We start from the raw sequence: 6,636 nt of genomic DNA on the forward strand, positions 1-6,636 counted from the left end.
ATTTAAGAGTATCCTTTTATTCAAATGACCGTATTTAAGAGTATCCTTTTATTCAATTGACCGTATTCAATAGTATCCCTTTTTCAAATGACCGTATTTAAGAGTATAATTTTATTCAAATGACCGTAGGTGTGTTAAATAGGCGTACAAGCGGCTTGCGGGCTCATAATTTTGCTGCTGTTTTTAACACCATTTCGTTTACGATCAAAACAAAAAAAAAATACATCATTGATCTCCATTTCTCTTGCTCTTTTAGAATTTGTTACTTTTCGCATCAAGCCCAGTCCATGTTTTACAAATTTCGAGTCCAGTCCAGTCCAGTCCAGTCCAGTCCAGTCCAGTCCAGTCCAGTCCAGTCCAGTTATATTTTACAATATGCTGGACCACAGTCAACTGACTCAGAGGTCACTGAACTTACTATTTGTAACACTTACTATCTATTTGACTCAGTTTTCTACAAAACATCACTATTCTTGTTTCATGATTTTCATTTATATATTTTTATGTAATAATCGTAATAACTGATATGTAAAATTAAAAATCTTTTGCGGGAGTCATTTATGACAAGGCGTTCCTGATCATTCTTTGACAAACCGAGTGTGGACTGGGACCAATACAAAGATCCTTTTTGTGTTATTTTTTTCTTTTCATCGAAGCTTGTCTTTTTGCTCTGAATATTCTTCAAAAAAGAGAGATTTTGGACTACGTTATCGGAAAGAAGCATTTCTTTAACACCAGTGGATTAGAGTGGTTCAACAATTCAACGTTTTGAGGTGTTTTTCGTGTAAAAGAATTCAAGTTCATCAAGTGAGTTTATCTTTAATTTGAAGCACTGGCCTATTTTTTTATTAAATTGAACTAAAGCAAATCTAAATCTGCACATTCCTGCAGTTTTAAAATGCAAAGTTCTAGGTGGAAACTAATTCTGATTACGAAACGAGGGGGCACGGAGAACTTTTGTATTAGCAAGTTCATCATTAGGTCCCAAATGAAAAATTCTAGTTCAACCCGAGTCAAAAATTTCGTCGATTTTCTTGGGAACTCTGCATTCTTTTCCAACGTAATAACGATATTTTTGTTTAGACCAGTTAGGCGATTCATGTCAGTGATGTTATTTTGATTCAAACTTATTTGTACTCAGTAGCAAGCAACTCACTTTGCTCACTTGGTGAACTTATATGTATATATCAGTAATACTGAAGAAAGGAAGAAAACAAAGAAAAACGTATCTATTCTAGATCTGTCACTGTAGAGGGTTAGAGTCTGGTGAAGTATGTCAAAGGCTTAAGAAATAATTTTCTTAGACTTGATATAATTTAGATGTGTTTTTCTTTGAGAGGGGGAAAGGGGTAGGTTTTCAGTTATCATAATATACAAGCACCTGACGGGTAATCTTTCCAGTGACTGTAACTGATTCTCTTAGGAAGCGAAGGGTGTTGAGGGGTGAAAACCCACTAGCTTTGGGTAGTAGACTTTGACAAAAGATTTTTTCTTGCTGTTTTTTGTTATGTCAACCAACATGTTGGCCAGTACATCTCTCATAGGAAGGAATTCATTCTAACAATAGAGTCGAGGGAGAGACATTTTGCTAGTAATTGCACTAAATTAAAGTTAATGAATTTTTTTCAACTTCTACCCCCCTCCCCCCCACCTAGTTTAGCAATAAGCCCCCACTCCCGGGGGAGAGGGGGGGTACTCCTATATATGGACTATACGGGGATGATCCGCTGAACAGGGTATGGTTTTTCGAGCTTCTTGTCATAAACAGGGTATGCAATTTCACTCAAGTTCCAAGTTCTTTCTGAGTTTCCTGTCATATTCAGGGTTTCTACTTTCGTATTGACTGAAACTGGTTATTATGGTCGTAAAAAAACGATATGCGAGATGACATGATAATTGAAATGGGTCCAACTCAGTGCAATTAATTATATCTTTTGTCATAAACAGGGTCTACAAATTTGTTTTTTTTTTTGTCATAAATAGGGTACCCCTTTTAGAATCCCAGAGGAACACCCCTACCCAAATTCTGGTGGAGTACCCCCCCCCCCCCCCAGGCCCCCACTACACTTTTAAGAGTTGCTTTAGCATGCCACCAAAACACTTCAGACTTTATATAATTTGCTCTTTATATTATATATAACTATTGTTTGAACTTGTTTCAGGTAAAAAAGACCAATAAATAAGTAAATTATGTAAAGTACGTGGAGAAAAGCAGTCATTATAAAGAATTTATGGCCAAGGGAGTGCTCCAGATTGTAGAAAGCATGATCAGAAGCTAAACAACAAGGAGAGTGAGAACAGTTGATAGCAGAAAAAGTTATAGATGTTGATGTTGAAGAGTTTGGTTGTTGTGAAGATGAAAAGACAGATACTGAAAAATTGGAACAAGAAAACTTCAGCAACAAAAGAGATCAAGCTGGAAGTAGATGGGAGAAGTGTATAGAAAGTGAAATAGAAAGTGAGTTAATATGTATGACTATTTACTTTGATTGCTATCATAATATGGATGCATGATAGTACCCACAGTGATGATGTTTGTGATGATGACATTGTTGTAACAATCATAAAATTAGAAAATCCATAATTATGTCATTTCTTCCATCCTCTATCCTTCCCTTCCTCCCTCATTTTTTAAATACTTTTGTCATTATCTCCCTCCCTTCACATACCGTAAATCCTCTATTTAGTCCCCCGGGGGGCTTATTTATTTCAGGCACGTTTAAGGGAGGGCTTATTAGAGAGAGGGGGCTTAATTGAGAGGGGGGGGCTTATTGATTTAGGTGAAACACAGTAAGTTTTGAGGAACAAACTGTTGTGGTTATGTTATTGATCTACCGCATCAAGACTTTAATAAATCACCTTTAATCTTTAAGCAACAGGACATTGATCCTTAGGCAACTATATATTTTTTAGGAAAACAATTACCCTCCCCAAAAAAATGCTAAAATTAGAAATTTTACCTACCAAGTCTAAAAATAATGGCCCTTTCTTGAACAATGTTGGGCTAGAATAGAACCCTTGCATGTGACGCCAAAGCAGCTCAATTTGGAGGATAAAACAAAAACAATTCAATCTCCTGAGAGGTGGAAACCTATTTCTAAGTTTTCCAAATTGAGCTACATTCTGACAAGCTGTAAGAGGTCAATTGGAACTTGCCCAGTCAAATGTTTGCCTTTCTGGTCATTTTGACCAGTAACATTGAGCCAGAAACAAGATATACTGATCTGAAACTAATTTGGCCTGTAATCATGACTGGTGACTGACTCAGTACTTAAAAAAGCAAATCTTGGTAAAAGTGGTCTATGTTCTGGTGAACCATTTTTCAATGGACCCTTCTCAATATTGTCTTGAGTAATTTGAAAATTATAGAAATTAGACTTTCTTTTATGGAAGTTGTGGCATTTCTTTTGTACTGTATCATTAATTGTAGTACTCATATTTAGTCCATGCCTAAACTCAAACCTTTTTTCATTTTTGTCTTTTTTCTATTCACCAGCTATGAGCAATGAGGCAATAGACAACTTGCACTGACAGGAACGAACTTTGGAAATGAAAAGAGCAGCTCAACCTTAGTAAGGGGGTGACGTTTCAGCTCATAATGTTGACTATAGGATAAATAGCATTAAATATAAAATGGAATATTTTATGAGGATTTGTATGGGAAAATGTGCTGGATGGCAAAGAGCATATACCATACAATCCTTATAAGACATCTGTTTTACAATCTAAAAAAAAAATCTACAAAGCTTTTCGCTGTCGTATCACAGCGTGGGACAATCACAATATCTTACCAATTTATCACATGCTGATTGATTATTTTTTATCATCTATGAGAGTACAGACAGATAAAGCTGATGTCAACGAGCGTGCACTCTTTCCATTGGTTGTTTTAATCGCTAAAAATGAGAAAAGTTTTTATTGTTTTTGATATTGCAAAAAACAAATAGACATCAGTTTTTTATGTGTCTGTACTCTTATCGATGATGAATTTTTAATTCTACTTTTTTGCTATCTATGACCTAAACCTCTTTCACCCTACTAATATTGAGGTGCTCTTTTTATTCCTGATGTTCATTTTAACACAGCTACTCGTTTCAAGGGAGGTAGGGTCACATGACCTGTTAAGCACATAAATGGAATAACAGCTCCATATATGAATGATACATTAATATTAAATAGTGAAAGGGTTAGGGTAGAAGCATGAGATATGCAAATTATAATTTTGTATGTCCTATTTTTAAGAGGCAAACTGAAGGTGGAATAACTTTCTGTGTCTCCACTGCAAAATTATGGAATAGTCTGCCACTTGATTTCAGAAAACTTTCAAGTGTTACATCTTTTAAGAATAGTTATTTTAAACTTTTATTAAACCAGCAACTTTCACTTAGTCATTTTTTACCATGATACTAGTATATTTATTTAGCAATTACTATAATTAGTTATATTTATTTCCTTTGTTTTCCTTTATGTTTTGATGTTATATTCTGATAATGTATAATTAGCTTTTTACATATATTCTAATCTTTTTATGTAATATATACAGTATGAGTGGCCGTGTTGTATCCGATATACAAGCTCGAGGCGTTGCTGAGAGTTTGTATATCAGATACGATATGGCCACTAATACTGTAGATTACTTATCAAACGTCTAGGTTATTTCTTTTGTGTTTTGCTAAAATTTTCAAGATAAATGTGAATCTGGCCAAGAAAATCCATCTTAAAGTTTATGCAGGATTCTGTATCTTATTTTAAAAAACTCTTCACGGTTGTGATTTCTGTTGTGTTTTCCTCGTGAATTATCAATGAGTTTAATAAATATTTTTACATTATAACATAATGATAAAATTAAAAAACAATCACTTTTATTTAAGTGTCTAATTGTTTTAGCGCTTTCGCACTAATTGGGGACAATTTTCACTCACACACACTACTACCATTCAATATTCTATGCAACACTTAACTCACATGTTGATTTTATCAGAGGAAGGAAACCGGAGAACCCGGAGAAAACCCCTCGTAGTATAGGAGAGAACAACACATCAAACAAACTCAATTCACATGTGGCGACTGCAGGGCTCGAGCCAGCAACCTGACTCAGTCGACTCACAGCGGTAAAAGACGATGCGTTAGCTGCGAACGCCACCCATGCTACTCATATTTTGTACTTTTAATTATTAGGAGGGCTATGAGTTTATTTGTACTATTTAGTATTACCCTCAAGAAATAAGGGCTTTATTATTATTATTATTATTATATTATATTATTATTATTATTATTATTATAGTGCAAATCATATTATGATTGAATCGAATGCAAGAGTATCATTTGCAATAAAATCCTGATATATAGAAAAATAGCTGTCTTATTAGTGGCTTGTCTCTTGTGAGGGGATGGGATGGGATGTGTTAAATGTGAATACCTTAATGATCAAGCTCCATCCCATATCTTTGTTTTACTCTGAAAAAAAAACAAAACTTTAAAATCGACGAAGGACTAGCGTCCGAAACGTCAGTAAGTTTTTTCATCTTTTCACGGTGTATAATTACCTTTTCATCATTACTATTTGTGGTATACATTATTTCTTTTGTATTTTCATTTGAGCCTTTTATTCAAAACAATCAAGAAATGTCCGCTGCTGGAGAAATTGGGTAACATTGTCTAGCATTTAAATCCCTTTAATTTTTTAACTGCAAAGCTATTATTTTGACTGAAGTTGCACGAAAATATTGCAGACGTAAACAAAGAGATACAATTATAACTTGTCAAGAAATAACCAATCGGCAATTAGAGGTGTGAGAAAATCAACCAATCAGAGATCGCGAAGAACACTTGAATGGCTTCCCCGGGCTTTAAGAATGTTGTTTGGGTTCTTTCAACTGATGGCGATCAGCCTTTATATCAGCTTCATACGTATACTAAAAGAAATGCTTCTGCGAGAAGAATTTATCAGGAGAAGGGAGAAAAGAAAATTGAGTTTAATATATAGGACCTTTTTGAGGGACTTGGGAATGAAAGGACTTTTCAGGCCGAAGAAAACAGACGAACAAGACAAAGACTCAGCTGTGTGAGTGTCAATAGTTGAGGTAAAGTCACGTTAAAACTTCAAGAATTTTACGTCATAATCTTTAAATTATCGTTATTATTGAGATAAAACACGCCAGGGATAATTGTCAAAGTAGCTTCTGTCTGTTAAGTTGTTTGAGCAGGACAGAGTTAATAGGGACTTTAAGATTTGCAAAATCTGCGACGGCGACGTCAACCGGAAGAGTAAATTACTTCACTTTGGGGTTTCGCGTCTTTAAAATCTGTCTTACCTGTGGATGAGTTGACTTTACTGACAATGTTTTGGATGAAATCTCCAATGAACAGAACCCCAAAGAGAAATTATTCACACTTCCGGTTGACGTCGCCGTCATAGATTTTGCAAATCTTAAAGTCCCTAACATTAACTCTGAGCCGGAGAACTCGGATTCTCTCGAAAATTGTACAAAACAAAAGCGAACAGCTCGCGCTCAAGGAGAGTTGTTCATACAAGTCTTTATTAAATACTCGAATGAACTTTACTTTCTTCAGCCATAAATTTGTTTTTACAATAATTCCGGCCATAACTTCTTCACTTGTAGTCTATGGTTGCTT

At 35.0% G+C, this 6,636-nt stretch overlaps 1 long non-coding RNA gene across 1 annotated transcript; it reads left to right on the forward strand.

The window, feature by feature from the left end:
* Positions 1-626: 626 nt before the first annotated feature.
* Positions 627-4,865, forward strand: LOC148911716 (uncharacterized). The gene is made up of 3 exons (XR_016119616.1): positions 627-807; positions 2,163-2,458; positions 3,497-4,865. It is a non-coding gene; the product is annotated as an uncharacterized LOC148911716 (long non-coding RNA).
* Positions 4,866-6,636: the final 1,771 nt, after the last annotated feature.

This window comes from Actinia tenebrosa, unplaced genomic scaffold, assembly GCF_029948245.1.
Source record: "Actinia tenebrosa isolate PJP-AT-01 unplaced genomic scaffold, QUT_ActTen_1.0 PGA_scaffold13__45_contigs__length_12533684, whole genome shotgun sequence".
Taxonomy (NCBI): Eukaryota; Metazoa; Cnidaria; class Anthozoa; order Actiniaria; family Actiniidae; genus Actinia; species Actinia tenebrosa.